Source organism: Opisthocomus hoazin, chromosome 5 (genome assembly GCF_030867145.1).
Source record: "Opisthocomus hoazin isolate bOpiHoa1 chromosome 5, bOpiHoa1.hap1, whole genome shotgun sequence".
NCBI classification, from domain to species: Eukaryota; Metazoa; Chordata; class Aves; order Opisthocomiformes; family Opisthocomidae; genus Opisthocomus; species Opisthocomus hoazin.
In genome coordinates this window covers 50063358-50089804 of record NC_134418.1, presented here as the reverse complement: position 1 = coordinate 50089804, position 26447 = coordinate 50063358, and the positions used below count along the sequence as shown (strand labels likewise).

At 46.8% G+C, this 26447-nt stretch overlaps 1 protein-coding gene across 7 annotated transcripts in view; it reads right to left on the bottom strand.

Annotated features, from left to right (window-relative positions):
• MAPK10 (mitogen-activated protein kinase 10) overlaps nucleotides 1-26447 on the bottom strand; it is a 195658-nt gene that overhangs the window by 106579 nt on the left and 62632 nt on the right. The window contains exon 3 of one of the 7 annotated variants that reach the window (XM_075421213.1): nucleotides 8029-8204. The exons of the other annotated variants lie outside the window; for them this stretch is intronic. The gene's annotated coding sequence lies outside the window, so the exon portion shown is untranslated. The remainder of the gene's footprint in view (nucleotides 1-8028; nucleotides 8205-26447) is intronic. 7 annotated transcript variants of the gene reach the window in all.

Sequence of the window (26447 nt, the reverse complement as noted above, 5' to 3'; positions counted from 1 at the left end):
TGAAACAACAGATTACGAATTGGCAATAGGAGAGAAATCTTCATACACTGTTTCCTCAGACTGTGAAGCTCCCCGCCTCATGTTGCTGTGGATGTCAGAAGTCAATGTAAGTCCTAGTATGATTAGGCAAAGTCACATAAGAAAGAATCTGCTGAAGGCTATTAATCTCACAAATATCACGTCTGACTCAAGACAACCCTGAGTCACAGTCCGCCACTATATGCTCACGTTATTTTCCGATTCTTTCACAGGCATCTGATACTGGCCAAGGGAGCCATATGCTAGACTAGACAGGCCTCCCTGTGCACTCTCTTACAGCTGTTTTTACTTAATTTCATACTACCACATTCAGCTCTGACTAACCAGTCCTTTCCTAGCTGCATTCTAGCATGGGACATCAATGAAAAAAACAAAAACCCCACAGTAATGCTATCAGGCTGAAATAGGTAGCTATGTCACAAGACTTTGGAACACACTGATTTTTCTGCATGACTCCACTTAAAGAAAAAAAAAACCAGAACTTTTAACATTACAATTAAAAAACCAGCAACTTCTAGGTAAAAAGAGATAAATAAAATAGAATTTCATGTTTTCTTTTAAATATAAGCTCATTGAAAAGACTTAAACCCCCCCAAAATGCAACCATCGCTCCATTAAGATGCAACCATGATTCTGAAACACTGTGTCTCCTTATGGCACTTGTCTTCAAAAGGAACAATCACATAACTTCAGCTGTAAATGCCACCAAATAAGACCAGAGTTAATCTGGAGTAACTTCATCGTGCACAAACTGGTCAGGACTTAAGAAATTACAAGAAAATATTCACCAATACTTGCCAACTTGAATTTATCACGTGCTCCCATTTGTTTAATTATTAATGAATGAATGAATAATCCTGTTATGAAAGCAAGTGTATGACCTTTTCTGCACCACATTACAGTATCTGAGATTGCTGCCTCATTGCCCAGTGACTCATTACTGGAACCTCACATTCCTCACATTACTGGAACAACACATATGTTGTCCTCACATGCAGTTATACTGCTTATAAAATAACAGAAGTATGATATGTTTTAATGGCCTAAATCAATACTCATATTTCTCTGTACATGAGATATATCAAATGAATCACTAGAGAGCTGAGATCCTCCAATTGTATACCAGGAATTAGAATACCTTTCTGTAGCACAGAGGTCTGTAAGACTGTATACCCAGGGCAAAACAGATTTAAGTTCATGTATTACGTAGTGCGCATCTTCATGTATGGAATTCATACAAGATTCCCTTTGATGTCCTCTAAGTAATCACACATGTATGTAACTTAATTGCTTCACAAAGAAAATGTATTCACACTCGACTACGTAAACACCCTTGACCATACCTCCTCTGGTGCTAGCTGACACTGCATCACAAGAGACATTGAAGAAGTGTTAGCGTAAAACGAATGTGTAAAGAACTGGCCTGACACCGAGATAGTTGTGTCCCAACATAAAACAGTTGTAAAACAAGAAGCTACTGACAAACGGCCTCACTCACTAGGGATGTGAGGTTTAGGTGAGAGCATAAGCCTCCAATAATTCTTTACCCTATTTCCAATGCTTTATCTTTTCAACCTTGAGCAAAATCACCCAGAGTGGGAAGAACTGGGAGAATGGAACAGTGCTGATATAACAAAACACCTTGTAATAACCCAGGCCGGCATCCAGCTGGGAAGCCAGAGATCGTAGTAGCATCACAGGGAGAAAACCCATCTATGAAACACCAACACCACAACTGGATCTCAACTTTTCATCAGGATCAAGGCAGCTGTATGCCAGAACCCACAAAAACATACAAGTCTCAGCAACAAATACACGATGTACTTTCAGGCAAGACAAAACTAGAAGGCACTAAAATAGCAGGAGGAAAGTAGACATGAAGGCAAGCGTTAGATAATCTTGAAAATCCTCTGAGCTGCCTACTGGCACAGCCCCCAAGTGAACTGCTGCCGTGGACTATGAAGATACCACTGAGGCTTGGCCTCTACCTGGACTGGTGCTTCGCTGTCCTCTTCTTCACTCCACTCCCCTTATCAACAGCTATTCCTCCAAACACAACACGGGCTAATGACATGCCCCAGTTTCAGGCATGAACTTCCCCTTCCTCTCAGTGCTGCTACCTAATCTGTCTTATCTGGAGGAGGACAGTTTATTTGTAATAATGCTTATCTTTCTCTCCAGGGGTCAGGAAGATTATCTCATTATTATTCAAACAGCTCTTCGAAGACTGAAAGAATTAAATCAATGCTATTAGTATAATTACTGAGAGCAGAGAGGAAACCATGCAATGGCAGTAGACAAAGTAGACTAGAAAACCAATAGTAGTTGTAGCTCTCAAATACAGCTTCCCGCAGTATGTCTTTCTTGCCCATGCTTGAATTCTTTCCTCACCCACAATGTTGTATACAGTGACTATGTGGGCAATTCGGTAACCAGTCTTTTGGCCTAGGGAGCCTTGTTTCCTTCCTGACTGCACTACTGTTCACATATTTGGCTTCTGGATCATGAGTGGAGAGCTTGTGTTTGCCTTAGGCCCAAATAGATCCAAACTTTGAGCCTGAGGGGCCTCAACTGTTGTTGTACTTGTCCGAGGAGAGTCTCAGCGTTTGTACCCACCACGTTGCCTCTAAGCTACTTCTCTACCTGACACTTAACAAGCTCTCTCATCTGGAGAAAGCATCACAGTCATTTTCTTTTCAGAAAATATCTCCATGATGGTTTCTCATCCCTATGCCTCTTAATCAACAGGCAAATCCCTCATGCCCAATGGATATTGCCTTGGCCTGTCAAAGCATATTTAAAGCTTTTTTGGGACAATTCGGAAGACAAATGTGGAGCCTCAGAAAAGTTTCATATAACTTTTTAATTCACAGAGACGAAGGAGCCAGCTGCCCTGCTGAGATACTGCTTTCTTCATCACAGCCTAGACAGGCAGGACTCTCTACCTCATCCCACAGCAAAAATCACCTATGTCAAATACACCAATCCAGGGTTGAAACAAGTTTTCTTGATGAGAAAAGCTCCAGCAGCTGGTTGACATGTATTTAAACCAATGTTGCTGTAGTTGAAATGAATCAAGTCCCATACTAGCCGCAGTGCTGTTGTCACTACCTCCCACACTCCTGAGGCTGTACTCTGAGAGGTATTTACATGTCCTACAACAAAACAAATTGGAAACAAATGCTTCAAATCCTAATTTAAAAAAAAACAACCCTGTGTGGAAAAAAGAAATATTAAAAAGTACAAGGTCCAGTTTAAACAGAAATCAAATGGCAGTTGAAGATATCATAGACGGAACTACTTGTATCTAAAACATCATTATATTTAAGCCTGGCACAGTATGGTTGGAAACTGGAAGGTTTTAACAGAATCATGGGACATCCCCCAGTAATATGTTATTCCAAGTCCCATCAAGTGTGATAATCTCAATACTAAGGGGAAACTATATACATTCATATCAAGAGACAAATCCAGCATTTCCGCTTGTTTGATATCACCATCCAAATACATCATGTGCACAACAGGTACAGTGAATGTGCTCCCTATCTTCACAGGCAAGTAGTTCTATACTTGTGCTAGAAAAGGCTAAAGTATTTATTGCTGCCTCATATTTCATTCATTAACAGATTCAAAGCACAAAAAAAATTAATAAAATAACACAATCATTCAAAGTTATTAAAATAAAAAAAATCCTGTCCCTCTTCACTGAGAGGGGCAATTTATCAATTCAGCTGTCACTTAAAAACCTTTTTGAAAACACACTTATGTTCAAAGATTAACGTGTATGAACTATTAATGCTTCCTGTTTTGAAAATCTGTTTAAGTCATTTAATGCATTTCCAGTACTGGAATTCCTCTCTCCTTCATGTGAAAATATATACTGTCATCACAGTAGCTTATCAGTTCTCTGAAGCTTTGAGTAATGCTCTCACTCCTGCAACTATATCTTTCCTTTACTGAAATTTAGCTATTCTGCTCTCTATAAACAACAAGGAGAACAATAAAGAGGTTACAGAATATTGTCAGTATACTGAATCTTTCCATTTAGCATCTTTGTATTCTGAATGGATGAAATAATGAAGACCTCACCTAAGTCACATAGTGTGAGAAAGGATACCAGGAGAGAATGGTAATTTCTGATGCCCAGACTCCTGCAGAATTTCATATGTGGGCCCTGCCTTCCTTAACATGCTGGATCAAGAAAGAAGGGCTGCAATTTGCTGAATTTTTCATATAATTGCTGCCAGTTACAATGGGGATATATATGTTCAAATATCCTACCAAACTGGTCTTCAAAGACCAGACCTCCAGGGTGATCAGCAATTTTTCTGGAACTTAATTGTTTTTGCACATCTAATTTAGAGCACTGCAACAACAGAGCATTTTCAATATAAGTGTCAAGGAGACCCACTGCTTCGCAAGAAGCTTCAGGACCTGACAGAGGATAAACATGAAGTGAAATTTGCGAGTGGATTAATAACAGACATGGAGAGTGTTTCTACTGAGAAAGAGTGGTTTTCTGTTGTGTCTATGCTCTAATTTTAATTATTCTTAGAATAACTGGGGAAAGCAATGGTGTGAACAGGGTAATTACTAAGGTTAAATCCCAGCAGACCCAGATCATCTTCCACTGGGCTGAGAAGTGATGACATGCAAAAATTCACAAGAATCATGCAAGCAGCTGTAAAACTGGACTGCTGGAAGAGAAAAGAGTGATAAAGAAAGAACTCAGGAATAGCACTGAAAAGACTTCTGGAGGAAATACATATGAAAGGAAAAAGAACATATAAACTGAAATGATAGGGGACCGATAAGTGGGTTTTCCTAATGATCACAGCTTACATGCAGAAGACAGGAACAAATGAGCTCCAAGTTTGGCCTTGCTACCAACTTCCCGTGTATTCTCAAGTCAATTATGAGTCAGATTTCCACACTTAACAACAGCTGGTGTAAATGCCCAAGTTTTAACAGTCCAAGATATCACATATCTAAGCAATACTTACTTTTACGAACAGGTACTATCAGAGTAAGAACCTGCTCCTGTGAAATGCTGCAGCAGATTAATTAGTCAAAGTTCATGGTGATCTTGTCATAACCTGTCATATCATCTTTTCATTTGTAGCTGAATATCTTCATCCTCTGATGCAAATTCAAATAGAAAATAAAATCTAGCCACTTCCTAGAGGCATAAAATCAGACTTTGATGTTGGAAGCAGCTCTGAATTTGTGCAAGATGAACCTCCAGTGGTAAGTGTGCAAAACCATGGCTACTACTGTCACCAAAAAAATGAAGAAAACCTAACTGGAAGGAGCTGAGCACAGTAAAACACTTTCTACTTGCCTACCATAAGATAATAACATTTACCACAATGGTAAAAGCATTTTTCCTATTCTGGCACTTGGTTTTAATCTGCTTTCTCTTCTGGAAACACAAAAAGATAAAAAATTGAGGTAAGCATCTACGCACAGTTGAATGAAAAAGTCTGCCCTCACAGAAATTTGTTTTCCTCTATTTAAAAAAAAAAACCTCAGTAAAAAGCTGTTCCTTAGATAAAAATCAGTGGTAAAACTGCCTGAAGGTATGTAATGAATCACATCAAAACTACTTTTAATACACTCCCAAGTCAGAGCACAACCTTCAAACCTAATTCAAATTCAGTTAAATGTGCCTTCAACACAGATGACCCTGGCACTGTAGCACTGGTGAAAATGACATATATTCTATAGAATACATAGAGAAAAATATTCAATTACTGTCTGCATCAAGCGGTATCAATAAAATTAATGGATTTGACTGAATTATATATTCTAAACTCTAACAGTTTGGAATTCATTTTTGATATGTTGAACTGTGTGCTATTGGATCTTGTTCTTAATATGCTGCTCTGAGGAGAAGGACTTGGGAGTACTGGTGGATGAGAAGCTCAACATGAGCCGGCAATGTTTGTATGATGGAGATACAAAAAGCTGTTTAGGTCTATCGCATAACTTGCTCAAGTGAGACATCCATATTTATCATCAAAGCTATAAAAGAACTGTCTAATTTGCCACTGAACCGAGTCAGCTAATTTACACCTCACAGTTATTCAGGAACAGAATCACAGAATCACTCGCATTGGAAGGGACCTTGGGATATCTATTATCCAGCTTCTTTGCTCAAAGCAAGGACAGTTGCTTCAGTTGTTTGTAAAGTCAGGATGCTCAATCCCCGCCTTGGTTTGTATTCACATATTAGTAGAGTAGCTACACAACTAAAAATCCTCTTAGTCTAAAAACGTAAGAGGCTTAGTTCTGGAGTACAAAAGCCTGTGGCCATGAGTAGATTACACTGTAAATTCTGCAGCTACAAACCAGCTTATTTCTCAAGCAACTGAAATCCAGATTCCTTCCCTTCCGAAAATCTCTCCCTCCTCCTAAGCATTAACATTTGTAAATTTTAATTACTCCCATAACAAAAGCATTACTAGAACTACTCAACTCAGGGATGCAAGCAGGATTTATCGCAAAATCACAGCAAACTGTTAATATTAAATGGCAGCTGCACCTTGTTTAAGAAAACACAGGAAATATTTTGATACTTTCTGAGTTGTGTTGATTAAAATGTTAAATATATGAGAAAGAAAATCCTTAATGGATTAAGAAGAGGCCCTGTGTTTCTGATAATCAATAGTTAATCTAGTATGATGAGAGACTGGAAAGAACGGCTTATCTGCTGCAGGACTATATCCATTTACCTATGCTGCTGCTGTTTAGAACATATGTCATGCTAGTGCAGAAAGGCTAAAGAAATGAAGACTCTCTTCAAGTTAGGCAGGGTACAAATCCAGCAAAAGTGGGTGTTTCCTTGATCCAATCTAGCTGTAGTTAATGCTGGATAAAAGTTTTTGAAGAGTAGTTAGCTTTGTGCTAAATAAAATACTAATACAGAACGATTTTCAGCCTACAAGGTGATGTGCACAACTGCACAACATTTTCTTCTTTAGCTTCCTTGGCTGTCTGCATGAGAGGTAGCACGTGTACATGATACTCCGATCACTACGTTTTACTACTCCCATGTAGGTTTGTTTTCCCTTCTCCTTAAGTGTTACATCAGCTTTGGCCATGAAGTTCTTACATTAATCAAGTCATTAACTACACAAAAACTGAAGCGTAGCACTGATGCCCAACTTGATGTCTGACACATATTTTGCAAAAAAACTTAGCTTACTATGTTTAGCAGCTATACCAAAAATAAAACAAAAATAAATAAAACTATCCATTACTACAAGGAATAATAGTGATAATTATACATCCAGTGAATACAATTAAAGTTCTAGCGTCTGACAAAACAATGAGAGGAGAACTATTTAAAGAAAGCGTATCTACTGCTGCTGAGGGGGGCTGCTGCAAAGAGTGTCAGTTATTTTCCTACAAGCAAAACCAGAAATGTAGTAGCTGATTAATGCCAAAATACTGAATCGTGAAGGTTAGTGTTAGTTACCTGTTATATGAATGACCACAAACCAGCACATTAGAAAAAAATTTACAGTTTTGTGAACTTAGACTGGACATGTAAGGAGTGATTAAAACCAAGTCATGTTCCTATTAGGTTCTTCTACATAATTAAACAAGGAACTGTGCATTAAAACACAAGATTACCTGTCACAATAAAGTAAATTTGTTTGTTTTCTTTGTTCTGTAGCATTGGAACAAAGTGATTTTGATAAAATCAGAGGGTGGGAATCTCAAAGATGGTAAGTAGAAACACTTCTTCATGTACATTTCTTTTTAGACCAAGGAACTGATGTATTGTTGCAGAAAGTGCACCGAGGCCAGGAATTTGAAAGGAATTTGAGCCTTACATGAAAAGCAAGGCCATCCAGGTTTATAATAGCTAATGGTTACAGCAAATAAGATGTTCTGCTTTAGGACTTCAGTGAGAGTCCTCCTATTTGAGGCCTACTGTGCAGGTAATGTCTTATAAGGTTATTTACAGATTCTTGTACTTACCTGTGAATCTTCTGTGAGAGGTCATGAGAAGCAGATACAAATTTTCTGTGCACTGAAGTAGAAGTGTGGGAGTGCTCTGACTGTCCTCTTTGTATCTCTGTGGTATGTACTACACCAGCCTTTTGAAGCTTCTGCCATTTCAGGAGATGCTCCAAGGTTATTCCATTTTTAATAGGCTGTCACAGATTAAATAAAGAAACAGAGACAAGAGATAATGGGGAGGAGGGTAGACTTTTTTGAATCCCAATGGCCAGTCTCCATTAGCTGGGGATGCTGGTTCACTTCCACTATTACCCAGCATAACACTGACCCCTGCAGAGGGCCCAGCAGTTTACTTCAATAGACAGGGACTTTGGAAAGCTGGGATGCAGCACACTCCGAACTATGCATTAAAATAATCCTGGCTTTGGTTCTTTTCCCAAGTGTGAAATGGCCAGTAGGAATTATATGTGCCAAATTTAGTCTACTTTCCTGTGCCAAACGTCACAAATCAACTCAGGTGAAGCTAAAGCAGCAACACTGAGAAAAGACAACTCTGCTGCAAAACACTTTCCTGTAGTTGTTATCTTTTTGTAGTAAATAAAAACATTACAGCATGAAAGACATTGCATTTTCATGGGCCATCATGCTCTCTAGTTGCAATTGCGGAGCTATCTTTCTACTTATATTCCCCAGTTTCACCTTCTGAAAGGAAATTGTTCTGTCTCTGAGTTTCCGCTACATCATATCCCTGGAGATACCCAACATAAGATGGAGAGTATAAAGACATGTTTGGTCCTACTTTGCTGAGTGGCAAAAGATTCAACAATTTGAGGGACTTGGAGATTAACCTTTTACATCAGACACTATCTATTCAGACAGTGTGTCATCCATTCCAAATAGAAAATAATAAATGAAATTTTTCATAAGCCATTTGTTGAAACAACCAAAGAGAGAGGAATAGAGTGATTCATGGAGGTGAACTAGCCGTTTCATGGAGGTGGAAGAGAGAGATTCATAGAGGTGAAGTCTACAGAGAGGATGACTTTCCCTTGGTCGAGGAGGACCGTGTGAGGGATCGCTTAAGCGATCTGGACGTCCACAAATCCATGGGCCCTGATGGAATGCACCCACGAGTGCTGAGGGAGCTGGTGGATGTCATTGCTGAGCCACTCTCCATCATCTTTGAAAGGTCCTGGAGGACAGGAGAGGTGCCCGAGGACTGGAGAAAAGCCAATGTCACTCCAATCTTCAAAAAGGGCAAGAAGGAGGACCCAGGGAACTACAGACCAGTCAGCCTCACCTCCATCCTGGGAAAGGTGATGGAGAAGCTTATCCTGGAGGTCATCAACAAGCAAGTGGAGGAAAAGAAGGTTATCAGGAGTAGTCAGCATGGATTCACCAAGGGGAAATCATGCCTGACCAATCTGATAGCTTTCTACGATGGCATGACTGGCTGGGTAGATGAAGGGAGAGCCGTGGATGTTGTCTACCTCGACTTCAGCGAGGCTTTCGACACAGTCTCCCATAATATCCTCCTGGGGAAGCTCAGACAGTGTGGGCTGGATGAGTGGTCGGTGAAGTGGACTGAGAACTGGCTGAATGGCAGAACTCAGAGGGTTGTCATCAGCGGCGCTGAGTCTAGTTGGAGGCCTGTAACTAGTGGTGTCCCTCAGGGGTCAGTACTGGGCCCAGCCTTGTTTAACTTCTTCATCAACAACCTGGATGAAGAGTTAGAATGTACCCTCAGCAAGTTTGCTGATGACACCAAACTGGGAGGTGTGGTAGATACACCAGAAGGCTGTGCTGTAATTCAGCGTGACCTGGACAGGCTGGAAAGTTGGTCAGAGAGGAACATGATGAGGTTCAAGAAAAGCAAATGCAGGGTCCTGCATCTGGGGAGGAACAACTCCATGCATCAGTACAGGCTTGGGGTGGACCTGCTGCAGAGCAGCTCTGTGAAGAGGGACCTGGGAGTGCTGGTGGACGACAGGTTAACCATGAGCCAGCAGTGTGCCCTGGCTGCCAAGAAGGCCAATGGCATCCTGGAGTGCATTTGGAGGAGTGTGGCCAGCAGGTCGAGGGAGGTTCTCCTTCCCCTCTACACTGCCCTGGTGAGGCCTCATCTGGAATACTCTGTCCAGTTCTGGGCTCCCCAGTTCAAGAAAGATGAAGAGCTACCGGAGAGAGTCCAGCGGAGAGCTACAAGGATGGTGAGGGGACTGGAACATCTCTGCTACGAGGGGAGGCTGAGGGAGCTGGGCTTGTTCAGCCTGAAGAAAAGGCTGCGAGGGGACCTAATAGATACTTACAAATATCTGAAGGGTGGGTGTCAGGAGGATGGGGCCAAGCTCTTTTCAGTGGTGCCCAGTGACAGGACAAGGGGCAATGGGCACAAACTGAAGCAGAGGAAGTTGCAGCTGAACATGAGGAAGAACTTCTTCCCTCTGAGGGTGACGGAGCACTGGAACAGGCTGCCCAGGGAGGTTGTGGAGTCTCCTTCTCTGGAGATATTCAAGACCCGCCTGGACAAGGTCCTGTGCAGCCTGCTGTAGGTGACCCTGCTTCAGCAGGAGGGTTGGACTAGATGACCCACAGAGGTCCCTTCCAACCCCGAACATTCTGTGATTCTGTGATTCTGTGACGCCAGCGTGGTTTCACCAAGGGCAAGTCCTGCCGGACCAACCTAGTGGCTTTTTATGATGGAGTGACTAGATCAGCAGACAAAGGAAAAGCTATAGATGTGAGCTACCTGGACGTCTGTAAAGCCTTCGACACAGTCCCTCACGACATCCTTCTCTCTAAATTGGAGAAATATGGATTTAATGGGTGGACTGTTCAGTGGATAACGAATTGGTTGGAAGGTCACAGCCAGAGGGTAGTGGTCAACGGCTCGGTGCCCAAATCCATCTATCAATGACAAGTGGTGTCCCCCAGGGGTCTGTACTGGGACCAGTGCTGTTTAACATTTTCATCAATGACTTAGTGAGATTGAGTGCACCCTCAGCAAGTTTGCAGATGACACCAAGATGAGTGGCAGAGTTGACACACCAGAAGGATGGAATGCCATCCAGAGGGACCTGAACAAGCCCAAGAAGTCGGCCTGTGTGAACCTCATGAGGTTCAACAAGGCCAGGTGCAAGGTCCTGCACATGGATTTGTGCAGCTCCCACTATCAATACAGACTGGGGGATGAGGAGATTGAGAGCAGCCCTGCTAAGAAGGACTTGGGGGTGCTGGTGGATGAAAAGCTAGACATGAGCCACCAATGTGCGCTCACAGCCCAGAAGGCCATCTGTATCCTGGGCTGCATCAAAAGAAGTGTGGCCAGCAGGTCGAGGGAGATGATTCTGCCCCTCTCCTCTGCTCTGGTGAGACCCCACCTGGAGTACTGCGACCAGCTCTGGAGCCCCCAGCATGAGAAGGACATGGAGCTGCTGGAGCAGGTCCAGAGGAGGGCCACAAACATGGTCCGAGGGCTGCAGCACCTCTCCTATGAGGACAGGCTGAGAGAGTTGGGGCTGTTCAGCCTGGAGAAGAGCAGGCTGTGAGGACACCTTACAGCAGCCTTCCAGTACCTGAAGGGGGCTTATAAGAAAGAAGGGGAAAATATTTTCAGCAGGGCTTGTTGTGATAGGACAAGGAGTAATGGCTTTAAACTAAGGGAGGGTAGATTTAGACTGGATAGAAGGAAGAAATTTTTTACCATAAGCATGGTGAAACACTGGAACGGGTTGCCCAGAGAGGCAGTGGAGGCCTCATTCCTGGAAACATTCAAGGTCAGGTTGGACAGGGCTCTGAGCAACCTGGTCTAGTTGAAGATATCCCTGCGTACTGCAGGGGGGTTGGACTAGATGACCTCTAAAGGTCCCTTCCAACCCAAAGCATTCTATCATTCTATGAACTAATACAGCCACCTGAAATTTTCTACAGTACTGAAATGGAAGGCAGAATATCAAGATTCCAGTAATAACGTCAAAACTGTTCTCCACATCACTGCAAAGTAGCTGAAGGTGTAAAGGCAGAGGTGCCCTCTTGGCATGCTCCTTTCAACCAAAGCAGAGCTTCTCCTAGTGCTTTGGTAAGAAAAAAAAGATCCAAAGAAGAAAACTGGGCAATTTTCTAGACAAATGATTTGGGAAAAGAGAAAATAGAAAGCAAAACAGACTGTTTTGTAATTTTTCCCTCCTCATTGGCATAAAGACACAGAGGCACTAGCTCATAAATCTTTCTGACTGTAGGGAAAGACTCCCTGTTATGAGTAAACAGCAATTTGGAATTGATTCTGCCAGGCAGAGGCACACAGCACTATTTAAAAGCATGAGAACCCCCACGGTTATAGAAAAAGGCTGTAAGTGCATTAAAGCAGACAAACAGTGCAGAGATTTTAGACAAACAGGTAATTGTCTGCCTCTCCTATTCTTAGGCAGCTGTTGAAAGTTTTCAGAAATACTTGGCTCTGCTGAGGAACCAGAGAGTTCAGAGACAGAGATAAAAGGCTTTCAAAATCTACGGAAACACACAAGGTCAAACACTTCATATGAAATCAAGATTTTCACAGGTACTGCATATAATTCAAATATGAGATGGCACCAAGAACTGTATTCTTTTCTGTATCCCACCTCCCCTCAGAGCTGGGCAAAGAGGTGAACAGCAACAAGTACGGGTGTCTGATCCAGTAAGCCAGTGGAGCTAAGAACAGTACAGGAACAAGTTTAATTTACCAGGGTACACCAGATGGATTGAGGACTTCTTTCCTCTCCCCCAAAACACTGCCATTAATACAGTGTGATATTATCCTAGCAAGAACAAGCTAAGCATCGTTGAGAAAGTCTTTGCCGCCAGAAGAACTCTGTGGTGAGTAATGCCAGGAAGTAAGAGAGAGCAAGACTAAATAATAACTTAAACAACAAACCTTTGTATTACTTTGAAAGAGTTTGGACTGGAAGATCCGAGATGGGTATGACAAAGTTATACATTGCCATGATCAGGGTAAACACGTATTTTACATGAGCTACTTTTACTAAAAAAATTTAAGAAGTACAAAAACACAACCTCATCCTACTTTTGACTGCCTAAATCTAAGTGCAAGAGTAATTCTCAAGCTCTTCCATTTAGCACCTTATAGATTTTTCCAAAAAAGTTGCAATCTATAGATTGCTCTTGTAATGTTTTTGGTGTCTTCTTCAGCTGTGACTCAATTACCAGAGCTTCCCCACAGGTAGAACACCTTCTGATGGCCATAGTGCCAAGCTTTTTTTAGGCTCACAACAAAATAGCCATGTAAATACTCTTTATTTTGCCCATCCCTTCACCCTTGATTAATTCTGCTCTCTATAAATCATTAACTCATTTCCCTAATACTCACCCCAGTTAGACTACAAGCTTGGAGAGTATAAGCACTACGCATTTTGTAAAGCTTCATGCACACATGCCATCAGATCAGTATTACATAGATGTAATAATAATCATATCCCTTACATGTGTGCATAATGCACATGGACATCTAAAGAAGAGAAAGCTCTTAAGGGAGCTATAAACCCACATGCCCTTTTGTTCTAGGAAAATCTCAGTGATTTACTGCGTGCCCAAGACATAAATGCTTCCTAGAGCTCCCATGGGGACAGTGCAGCTTCACATTAACTTCAGTGGAGGCCTGTGCTCATAACCCATAACACAGCCCTCGCACAATTCCACTAGACCACCAGCATTCACTCTCCAAAATTAGAAACATAAACATGACTGGAAAATGTAGAACTCGGTCATATGCCAGGGCTCTGGAGTTTTAGATTAAGGTTTTAGTGTTTTAACATGTTTTTCAGGTGGCAGCCTTTATCCAGGGCTCAAGAGGGAATCGTTTTCTGTTTCTGAAACATCTGTTGTCCAGTAAAGTCACAATTACACTTGGCTCTTTTCTTGCAGCAGGCAAGGAATATATACCACAAAAAAGCAATTGCCATTTGAATGAGCAACAGACCAGGAAGTATAAGAGTTTCTGGATTCCCTTCCTAGTGCTTTTACACTCCAACTACAAATGTAAACCTTTGCTGAACTAGGCAGAAGCTAGCAGCACCTGGCCTAAACTTACTCTTCTTCGGTTCCTATCTTCTATACTTCTCACCAGGTACGAATATTAAGAAAAACATACCAAAAGAAGTATGTATAAAATACATGAATACTTTTCTTAAACACTAGCAGATTGTCCTGGGTTCGGCCAGGACAGGGTTAATTTTCACCAGAATCCAGGAAGGGGCACAGCCGGGTGGGCTGACCCAACCCCAACCTGGCCAAACAGAGCCGGGTATTCCATACCATGTGCCATCATGCTGGGTTCCGGTGGGGGGGGGGCGGTGGGAACTCACTCGCGGCTCAGGAGCGCGCTGCACCGGTCCTGTCCAGGAGAGAGGGTCTCTGGCTTGCGCGAGTTTGTGTCGTATTTTCTCCTTATCTGTATCGTTGTTGTTGCTGTTCCCTCTGTTTGCTGTTCTGTTAAACTGCCCTTATCCCGACCCACCAGTTTCTGCCTCTTTCTTTCCATTCTCCTCCGCACCCTGGCAGGGGGAGAGGCGGCCGCGTGGTGCTTTTGTTGCTGGCAGCAGCTGAAACTAAAACATTAATTTGGCGCCCAGCGTGGGGAGGGGATAACGGAAGGGCTGAGCAGCGGTTGTTAGAACTGCTTTCTTACATTTTATTAAATTTTGTTATACGCATTTTTCTGTGTTAAACAGTCGCTGGTAAAAATGTTTCTGTCTTTGATCAGATGGTTGTGGTTTTTGAATCCGTACGTGCTGTACTTGTTCCCTGTGGTGCTGTTCATCATCGCGGGGAAAAGGATCAGGATTATGATTTTACTGTACTGTACGATACCGACTTACGACATGATAACATCACTGTGCATGAAATTAGGCTTGTATTTGCATGCGGCACTGCGGTCATTTCCATACCTCAGATCCTATGTCTTAGAATTTGTTAATAATCAAACCCAGTCTGTGGGGAAAACCGAAGGGGATACCTTCCCCCACTCTTTCACCCCCCCTCTCTCCCTCAGGCTGGTCCTAACGGCTTTTGATAATTTCGAGTACCCATGGGATGCTCAGGGCAGCACTCTCCTTTTGTTATGCCTCCTGAATGGGTTTTGCGTCTTGTTTAGGGTTAAACAAGTCGTTAAGAACATCGTGCAGAGACCTGCCCCGGGGCTGGATAGCTGTGAGTGGCTGGGTGTGTGGGACAGCATGGACAGGTGTCTAGGGCAGTGGGAACTGCCGGTGTTTTTGAAACTCACCCCTGAGGAAGTACAGGATCCAGACAAACTAGTAAGATATCTGCAAAAAGTGTGCTGCCACCCTGGGAACTCCAGAGAGACACAAATCACCACAACGTGCTGGTGTCTGGCCCACGCCTACCGAGCCGTGTTCAGCCTGATTCAGTGCCTTAAAGGGGAAAGGGGGGGAAGCGAAGCGGCAGGCACTGCGGCTGGCGCTGCCTCCCCAGCCGGCCCTGCAGCCCCTCCAGCCCAGCAGGCAGTCACAGCCCCCCCCGACCAGCACCGCCGCTGCCACAGCTGCAGGGTCATCCTCGGTTTCCCCGGTGGGCACAGCAGCTGCTCCAGCCCCAGCTCCAGCCACAGGCATCGCGGCTGAGCCCAATGATCAACCTCTGCTGGTAGCAGTCGCCCCTGTAAAACTAAAGAAAGACGCAAAGAGAGCAGATCGCTCCGGGAGGGATGACAATGAGCCAGGGTCATCAAGGGAGATAGAGACAGAGATCATCACCCGGTCCTTGTCCCTGGGCGAGCTGCGAGACATGCGGAAAGATTTCAGCCGCCACCCAGGCGAGCACATTGCCACCTGGCTGCTGCGGTGCTGGGATAATGGGGCCAGCAGCTTGGAATTAGAGGGCAAGGAAGCCAAGAAGCTGGGATCCCTGGCCAGGGATGGAGGCATTGACAAGGTCATTGGGAAAAAGGAACAAGTCCTCAGCCTCTGGAGGACACGTTTGTCAGGCGTGAGGGAGAGGTGCCCCTTCAGTGAGGATTTTGTATGCTATCCTGGTAAGTGGACCAATATGGAAAAGGGGTATTCAGTACTTGAGGGAATTAGCTGTGCGGGAGCTGGTTTACTGTGACACAGACGGTGAGCAGGTACCCACAGACCCAGATGAACTCCAGTGCTTACAATCCATGTGGAGGAAGTTTGTGCGGAGTGCACCACCCTCATATGCCAACTCACTGGCAATAGTACACTGGAAAGGTAAGGAGGCACCAACAGTGGATGAGGTGGCTGTCTGACTCCGGCAATATGAGGAAAGTCTCTCTTCCTCCCTTGTCTCAGCCGTGGAGAAACTGGTCAAGCGACTAGAAAAGAATATGTCCTACTCCCCACCTGTAGGGGCCAGTCTCTCAGCTATTAGGGGCAAGCGTTTCTCTGCTCAGGAGAGGGAATGCAGAGGCTATACACCCCCGGGGCACCCTGTGGTTTTACCTGCGTGACCACGGAGAGGACATGAGGAAGTGGGATGGAAAACCCACTTCAAGTCTAGAGGCAAGAGTGCGTGAGTTACGAGGTAAAACAATCACCAAAGGGGATTCTCTTAGGAAAAATGCTGCTCCAGTTTCCAGCAGCCAGCTCTCCAGACCAGGCAGACAGTTTGACCTTGATTCTGATCCTCTGGAGGGGACCTCCAAGTCATTTTTACAGCAGGTGAGCAGCAAATTCTCTGACCAGAATTAGAGGGGCCCTGCCTCCAGCAAGGTGGAGGAAAGGGACAACTGTGTTTATTGGACGGTGTGGATTCGGTGGCCTGGCATGTCAGATCCACAAGAGTGTAAAGCTCTAGTGGACACTGGTGCACAGTGTACTTTAATGCCATCAGATTTCAAAGGGTCAGAGTCCATTTGCATTTTGGGAGTGACAGGGCGGTCCCAAGAGCTGACTGTATTGGAAGCTGAAGTGAGCCTCACTGGGCAGGAGTGGCAGAAGCACCCCATTGTGACTGGCCCCGAGGCTCCGTGCAGTCTTGGGATAGACTGTCTTAGGAGAGGGTATTTCAAGGACGCCAGGAGGTATCGGTGGGCTTTTGGCATAGCTGCTGTGGAGACGGAAGAAATTAAACAGCTGTCCATTTTGCCTGGTCTCTTGGAGGAACCTTCCGCTGTGGGGTTGCTGAGGGTGGAAGAACAACAGGTGCCAAAGGCTACCACAACGGTGCACCGAAGACAATATCGTACCAACCGAGACTCCCTTCTCCCCGTTCATCAGCTGAACCGCCAGCTGGAGAGTCAAGGAGTGATCAGCAAAACTCGCTCACCCTTTAATAGTCCCATATGGCCAGTGAGAAATTCTACTGGAGAGTGGAGACTGACAATAGACTACCGTGGCCTGAATGAAGTCACACCACCACTGAGTGCTGCAGTGCCAGACATGCTAGAACTTCAATATCTGCTGGAGTCAAAGGCAGCCAAATGGTATGCTACAGTTGACATCGCTAATGCATTCTTCTCCATCCCTTTGGCAGCAGAGTGCAGGCCACAGTTTGCTTTCACCTGGAGGGGCATCCAGTACACCTGGAATCGACTGCCCCAGGGGTGGAAACACAGTCCCACCATTTGCCATGGACTGATCCAGACTGCACTGGAAAAGGGTGAAGCTCCAGAACATCTGCAGTACATCGATGACATCATTGTATGGGGTGACACAGTGGAGGAAGTTTTTGAGAAAGGGGAGAAAATAGTTCAGATCCTTCTGAAACCCGGTTTTGCCATTAAGCGAAGTAAAGTCAAGGGACCTGCGCAAGAGATTCAGTTTTTGGGGATAAAATGGCAGGATGGGCACCGTCAAATCCCAATGGATGTCATCAACAAAATAACAGCTATTTCTCCACCAACCAGCAAAAAGGAAGCACAGGCCTTCCTGCGTGTTGTGGGTTTTTGGAGGATGCACATCTCAAATTACAGCCAGATTGTAAACCCTCCGTACCACGTGACCTGGAAGAAGAATGATTTTGAATGGGGCCCTGAGCAACGACAGCCATTTGAACAAATTACACGGGAGATAGTTCATGCCATAGCCCTTGGTCTAGTCCGGTCAGGGCAAGATGTTAAAAACGTGCTCTACACCGCAGCCGGGGAGAGCGGCCCAACCTGGAGTCTGTGGCAGAAAGCACCAGGGGAGACTAGAGGTCACCCCCTGGGGTTTTGGAGCTGGGGATACAAAGGATCCGAGGCCCACTATACTCCCACTGAAAAAGAGATTCTGGCAGCATATGAAGGCGTTCGAGCTGCTTCAGAAGTGGTCGGCACTGAAGCACAGCTCCTCCTAGCACCACGATTGCCGGTCCTGTGCTGGATGTTCAAAGAGAGGGTCCCCTCTATGCATCATGCCACCAATGCTACATGGAGTAAGTGGGTCGCGCTGATCACCCAGCATGCCCGAATGGGAAACCCCAGTCGCCCAGGAATTCTGAAGGTAATCATGGACTGGCCAGAAGGCAAAGATTTTGGAGCATCGCCAGAGGAGGAGGTGACACATGCTGAAGAGGCCTTACTGTATAACCAGCTGCCAGAAGATAAGAAACAGTATGTCCTGTTCACGGATGGGTCCTGTCGCATTGTGGGGAAGCAGCGGAGATGGAAGGCTGCTGTATGGAGCCCTACACGACAAGTCGCAGAAACTGCCGAGGGAGAAGGTGAGTCAAGCCAGTTTGCAGAGATAAAAGCCATCCAGCTGGCTTTAGACATTGCCAGTCGAGAGAAGTGGCCAGTGCTCTGTCTTTACACTGACTGTTGGATGGTGGCCAATGCCTTGTGGGGGTGGCTGCAGCAATGGAAGAAGAACAACTGGCAGCGCAGAGGCAAACCAATCTGGGCTGCCCCATTGTGGCAAGATATTGCTGCCCGTCTGGAGCAGTTGGCTGTAAAAGTCCGTCACGTGGATGCCCACGTCCCTAAGAGTCGGGCCACTGAAGAACATCAAAACAACCAGCAGGTGGATCAGGCTGCCAAGATTGAAGTGGCTCAGGTGGATCTGGACTGGCAACATAAGGGTGAACTATTCATAGCTCGGTGGGCCCACCAAGGAAGAGACGTGACAGTCAGATGGGCTCGTGACCGAGGGGTGGACTTGACCATGGACACTATTGCACAATTTATCCATGAATGTGAAACATGCGCTGCAATCAAGCAAGCCAAGTGGGTAAAGCCTCAGTGGTATGGAGGACGGTGGCTAAAATATAAATATGGGGAGGCTTGGCAGATTGCCTACATCACACTGGCACAAACCCGCCAAGGCAAGCGCTATGTGCTCACAATGGTGGAGGCCACCACCGGATGGCTGGAAACCTACCCTGTGCCCCATGCCACTGCCTGGAATACCATTCTGGGCCTGGAAAAACAAGTCCTGTGGCGAAATGGCACTACTGAAAGAATTGAGTCGGACAACGGGACTCACTTTTGTAACAGCCTCATAGACACCTGGGCCAAAGAACACGATATCGAGTGGGTGTATCACATCCCCTACCACGCACCAGCCTCTGGAAAGATTGAACGGTACAATGGACTACTAAAAACCACTTTGAACGGCAATCGGGGGTGGGACCTTCAAAAGCTGGGATAGTCATTTAGCAAAGGCCACCTGGTTAGTGAACACCAGGGGATCCACCAACCAGGCTGGTCCTGCCCAGTCAAAACCTCAGCGCCCCCTAGAAGGAGATAAAGTCCCTGTAGTGCACATGCAGAACATGTTAGGGAAGACAGTTTGGGTTAGTCCTGCCTCGGGCAAAGGCAAGCCCGTCCTCGGGATTGTTTTTGCTCAAGGACCTGGGTGTACCTGGTGGGTAATGCGGAAGGATGGGGAAGTCCGATGTGTACCTCATGGGGATTTAATTTTGGGCGAGAATAGTCCATAAATAAATTGTATAAAGTTAGTTGTTAAATAACCCTGTCACTGTCTGTTATCACTGTTATAATTGTTATATTTTGTACCAGTAGTAGCATAGTAAGAATTGTCCAGATTAAAGAAGGATGGACTTTTTCGATGAAAACCTAGCAGAGCACAGCGATGATGGAACTGGACCTGGTTTTCAACAACTGGCATCCAGCAACTTCATCAAGATCAACATCTCCTGCAGACTGTGGGCACGGGCTGCACCAGATACATCAGCCGTGAGCTCCGGATGCAGCAAGTGACCGCCCATCACCACACATCACCTCTCCCGCCATGGAAGACCATAACGACAGATGGAGCCTGAAGTCATGGATTAAATGAACTCAATGGACACTTTAGAGTGATGATCCATAGACTAAAGGAATGATATCTGGAGACAGGAGAAGTGGTGGTGATCAACCGGACAGTGGGGGACCTGGGCATGACGTAGATGGTATGGAATAAGGGGTGGATAATGTCCTGGGTTTGGCCAGAACAGGGTTAATTTTCACCGGACTCCAGGAAGGGGCACAGCCGGGGGGTGGGGGCTGACCCCACCTGGCCAAACAGAGCCTGGTATTCCATACCATGTGACGTCACGCTGGGTTCCGGTGGGGGGGGAGCGGCGCGGCGGGAACGCACTCGCGGCTTGGGCGGGCGCAGCGCCGGTTCCGGTTTCGGGAGAGCGGCTGTTGTACGGTTCGTGGTTGCGTTTTCTCCTTATTTGTATCGTTGTTGTTCCTGTTTTCCCTCTGTTTGCTGTTCTGTTAAACTGCCCTTATCCCGACCCACCGGTTTCTGCCTCTTTCTTTCCATTCTCCTCCGCACGCCGGCGGGGGGAGGGGCGGCCGCGTGGCGCTTTTGTTGCCGGCGGCAGCCGAAACCAAAACATTTAATTGGCGCCCAGACGTGGAGCGGGGATAACGGCAGGGCTGAGCAGCGGGTGTTAAAACTGCTTTCATAGATTTTGTTAAAATTTATTATACGCATTTACTGTGCTAGTTAAAGTCGCCGGTAAAAATGTTTCTGACTTTGATCAAATATCTGTGCTACGTAAATCCTTACTTGCTGTATGTGTTTACTGCCATGCTGTTCATCATCGCTGGGAAAAAGATCAGGATGATGATTTTGCTCTACCTTACGATATCGACTTATGATATGATAACATCACTGTGCATGAAATTAGTCTTGTATTTGCATGCGGCTCTGCGGTCATTCCCGTACCTCGGATCCTATGTCTTAGAATTTGTGAATAATCAAACCCAATCTGTGGGGAAAACCGAAGGGGATACCTTCCCCCACTCTTTCGCCCCCCCTCTCTCCTTCAGGCCAGTTCTAACGGCTTTTGATAATTTCGAGTACCCCTGGGATGCTCAGGGCAGCACTCTCCTTTTGTTATGCCTCCTGAACGGGTTTTGGTTTTTGTTTAGGGCTAAGCAAGTCGTTAAGAACATCGTGCAGAGACCTGCCCCGGGGCTGGGTAGCTGTGAGTGGCTGGGTGTGTGGGACAGCATGGGCAAGTACCTAGGGCAGTGGGCACCTCCGGTGTTTTTTAAACTCACACCTGAGGAAGTACAGGATCCGGACCAACTAGTAAAGTATCTGCAAAAAGTGTGCTGCCACCCTGGGAACTCCAGAGAGACACAGATCACCGCAACGTGCTGGGGTCTGGCCCACGCCTACCGAGCCCTGTTCAACACTGTTCAGTGCCTTAAGAGGGAAAGGGGGGGAAATGAAGCGGCAGGCACTGCGGCTGGCGCTGCCTCCCCAGCCGGCCCTGCAGCCCCTCCAGCCCAGCAGGCAGTCCCAGCCCCCCCGACTGGCACCACCGCTGCTGCAGCCACAGCTGCAGGGTCTGCCTCGATTTCCCCAGCGGGCACAGCAGCTGCTCCAGCCCCAGCTCCAGCCACAGGCACAGTGACTGAGCCCAATGACCAACCTGTGCAGGTAGCAGTCGCCCCTGTAAAACTAAAGAAAGACGCAAAGAGAGCAGATCGCTCCGGGAGGGATGACAATGAGCCAGGGTCATCACGGGAGATAGAGACAGAGATCATCACCCGGTCCCTGTCCCTGGGCGTGCTGCGAGACATGCGGAAAGATTTCAGCCGCCATCCAGGCGAGCACATTGCCACCTGGCTGCTGCGGTGCTGGGATAACGGGGCCAGCAGCTTGGAGTTAGAGGGCAAGGAAGCCAAGCAGCTGGGATCCCTGGCCAGGGATGGGGGCATTGACAAGGCCATTGGGAAAAAGGAACAAGTCCTCAGCCTCTGGAGGAGACTTCTCTCAGGGGTGAGGGAGAGATACCCCTTCAGTGACGATTTTGTATGCTATCCTGGCAAGTGGACCAATATGGAAAGGGGTATTCAGTACTTGAGGGAATTAGCTGTGCGGGAGCTGGTTTACTGTGACACAGATGATGAGCAGGTACCCACAGACCCAGATGAACTCCAGTGCTCACAATCCATGTGGAGGAAGTTTGTGCGGAGCGCACCCTCCTCGCATGCCAACTCACTGGCAGTTGTAAACTGGAAAGGTAAAGACACACCAACAGTAGACGAGGTGGCTGTCAGACTCCGCCAATATGAGGAAAGTATCTCTTCCTCCCTTGTCTCAGCCGTGGAGAAACTGGTCAAGCGACTAGACAGGAATATGTCCTACTCCCCACCTGTGCGGGCCCGCATCTCAGCTATTAGGGGCAGGCGTTTCTCTGCTCAGGAGAGGGAATACAGAGGCTATACACCCCGGGGCACCCTGTGGTTTTACCTGTGTGACCACGGAGAGGACATGAGGAAGTGGGATGGAAAACCCACCTCAAGTCTAGAGGCACGAGTACGTGAGTTGCGAGGTAAAACAATCACAAAAGGGGACTCTGTTAGGAAAAATGCCGCCCCAGTTTCCAAAAGCCAGCTCTCCAGACCAGGTAGACAGTTTGACCTTGATTCCGATCCTCTGGAGGGGACCTCCAAGTCATTTTTACAGCAGGTGAGCAGCAATTTCTCTGACGAGGATTAGAGGGGCCCTGCCTCCAGCCAGGTGGAGGAAAGGGACAACCGTGTCTATTGGACGGTGTGGATTCGGTGGCCTGGCACGTCAGATCCACAAGAGTATAAAGCTCTAGTGGACACTGGTGCACAGTGTACTTTAATGCCATCAGAGTTCAAAGGGTCAGAGTCCATTTGCATTTCGGGAGTGACAGGGGGGTCCCAAGAGCTGAGTCTACTGGAGGCTGAAGTGAGCCTCACTGGGCAGGACTGGCAGAAGCACCCCATTGTAACTGGCCCCGAGGCTCCGTGCATCCTTGGGATAGACTATCTTAGGAGAGGGTATTTCAAGGACCCAAAGGGGTATCGGTGGGCTTTTGGCATAGCTGCTGTGGAGACGGAAGAAATTAAACAGCTGTCCATTTTGCCTGGTCTCTTGGAGGATCCTTCCGTTGTGGGGTTGCTGAGGGTTGAAGAACAACAGGTACCCATCGCAACCACAACGGTGCACCGGCGACAATATCGTACCAACCGAGACTCCCTTCTCCCCATTCATCAGCTGATCCGCCAGCTGGAGAGTCAAGGAGTGATCAGTAAAACTCGCTCACCCTTTAATAGTCCCATATGGCCAGTGAGAAAATCTACTGGAGAGTGGAGACTGACAATAGACTACCGTGGCCTGAATGAAGTCACACCACCGCTGAGTGCTGCTGTGCCAGACATGCTAGAACTTCAATATCAGCTGGAGTCAAAGGCAGCCAAGTGGTACGCGACAATTGACATCGCTAATGCATTCTTCTCCATCCCTTTGGCAGCAGAGTGCAGGCCACAGTTTGCTTTCACCTGGAGGGGCATCCAGTACACCTGGAATCGACTGCCCCAGGGGTGGAAACACAGTCCCACCATTTGCCATGGACTAATCCAGACTGCACTGGAAAAGGGTGAAGCCCCAGAACATCTGCAGTACATCGATGACATCATTATATGGGGCGACACAGCGGAGGAAGTTTTTGAGAAAGGGGAGAAAATAGTTCAAATCCTTCTGAAAGCCGGTTTCGCCATTAAGCGAAGTAAAGTCAAGGGACCTGCACAAGAGATCCAGTTTTTGGGAATAAAATGGCAGGATGGGCGCCGTCAAATCCCAATGGATGTCATCAACAAAATAGCAGCTATGTCTCCACCCACCAGCAAAAAGGAAGCACAGGCCTTCCTGGGTGTTGTGGGTTTTTGGAGGATGCACATCCCAAATTACAGCCAAATTGTGAGTCCTCTGTACCACGTGACCCGGAAGAAGAATGATTTTGAATGGGGCCCTGAGCAACGACAGGCATTTGAACAAATTAAACGGGAGATAGTTCATGCCGTAGCCCTTGGTCCAGTCCGGTCAGGGCAAGATGTCAAAAACGTGCTCTACACCGCAGCCGGGGAGAATGGCCCAACCTGGAGTCTCTGGCAGAAAGCACCAGGGGAGACTCGAGGTCGACCCCTGGGGTTCTGGAGCCGGGGATACAAAGGATCTGAGGCCCGCTATACTCCCACTGAAAAAGAGATTCTGGCAGCATATGAAGGCGTTCGAGCTGCTTCAGAAGTGGTCGGCACTGAAGCACAGCTCCTCCTAGCTCCACGATTGCCGGTCCTGGGCTGGATGTTCAAAGAGAGGGTCCCCTCTACGCATCATGCCACCGATGCTACGTGGAGTAAGTGGGTCGCGCTGATCACCCAGCGCGCCCGAATGGGAAACCCCAGTCGCCCAGGAATTCTGGAGGTAATAATGGACTGGCCAGAAGGCAAAGATTTTGGAGCATCGCCAGAGGAGGAGGTGACACGTGCTGAAGAGGCCCCACTGTATAACCAGCTGCCAGAAGATAAGAAACAGTATGCCCTGTTCACGGATGGGTCCTGTCGCATTGTGGGGAAGCAGCGGAGGTGGAAGGCTGCTGTATGGAGCCCTACACGACAAGTCGCGGAAACTGCCGAGGGAGAAGGTGAGTCAAGCCAGTTTGCAGAGGTGAAAGCCATCCAGCTGGCTTTAGACATTGCCAGTCGAGAGAAGTGGCCAGTGCTCTATCTTTACACTGACTCTTGGATGGTGGCCAATGCCTTGTGGGGGTGGCTGCAGCAATGGAAGAAGAACAACTGGCAGCGCAGAGGCAAACCTATCTGGGCTGCCCCATTGTGGCAAGATATTGCTGCCCGTCTGGAGCAGTTGGCTGTAAAAGTCCGTCACGTGGACGCCCACGTCCCTAAGAGTCGGGCCACTGAAGAACATCAAAACAACCACCAGGTAGATCAGGCTGCTAAGATTGAAGTGGCTCAGGTGGATCTGGACTGGCAACATAAGGGTGAACTCTTTATAGCTCGGTGGGCCCATGACACCTCGGGCCACCAAGGAAGAGACGCGACATACCGATGGGCTCGTGACCGAGGGGTGGACTTGACCATGGACACTATTGCACAGGTTATCCATGAATGTGAGACATGCGCTGCAATCAAGCAAGCCAAGCGGGTAAAGCCTCAGTGGTATGGAGGACGATGGCTAAAATATAAATACGGGGAGGCTTGGCAGATTGACTACATCACACTGCCACAGACCCGCCAAGGCAAGCGCTATGTGCTCACAATGGTGGAGGCCACCACCGGATGGCTGGAAACCTACCCTGTGCCCCATGCCACCGCCCGGAATACCATCCTGGGCCTGGAAAAACAAGTCCTGTGGCGACATGGCACTCCTGAAAGAATCGAGTCGGACAACGGGACTCACTTTCGCAACAGCCTCATAGACACCTGGGCCAAAGAACACGGTATTGAGTGGGTGTATCACATCCCCTACCATGCACCAGCCTCGGGAAAGATTGAACGTTACAATGGGCTGCTAAAAACCACTTTGAGGGCAATGGGGGGTGGGACTTTCAAAAATTGGGATACCCATTTAGCAAAGGCCACCTGGTTGGTTAACACCAGAGGGTCCACCAACCGGGCTGGTCCTGCCCAGTCAAAACCTCAGCGCCCAGTAGAAGGGGATAAAGTCCCTGTAGTGCACATGCGGAACATGTTAGGGAAGACGGTTTGGGTTAGTCCTGCCTCGGGCACAGGCAAGCCCGTCCGCGGGATTGCCTTTGCTCAAGGACCTGGGTGTACCTGGTGGGTAATGCGGAAGGATGGGGAAGTCCGATGTGTACCTCATGGGGATTTAATTTTGGGCGAGAATAGTCCATAAATAAATTGTATAAAGTTAGTTGTTAAATAACCCTGTCACTGTCTGTTATCACTGTTATAATTGTTATATTTTGTACCAGTAGTAGCATAGTAAGAATTGTCCAGATTAAAGAAGGATGGACTTTTTCGATGAAAACCTAGCAGAGCACAGCGATGATGGAACTGGACCTGGTTTTCAACAACTGGCATCCAGCAACTTCATCAAGATCAACATCTCCTGCAGACTGTGGGCACGGGCTGCACCAGATACATCAGCCGTGAGCTCCGGATGCAGCAAGTGACCGCCCATCACCACACATCACCTCTCCCGCCATGGAAGACCATA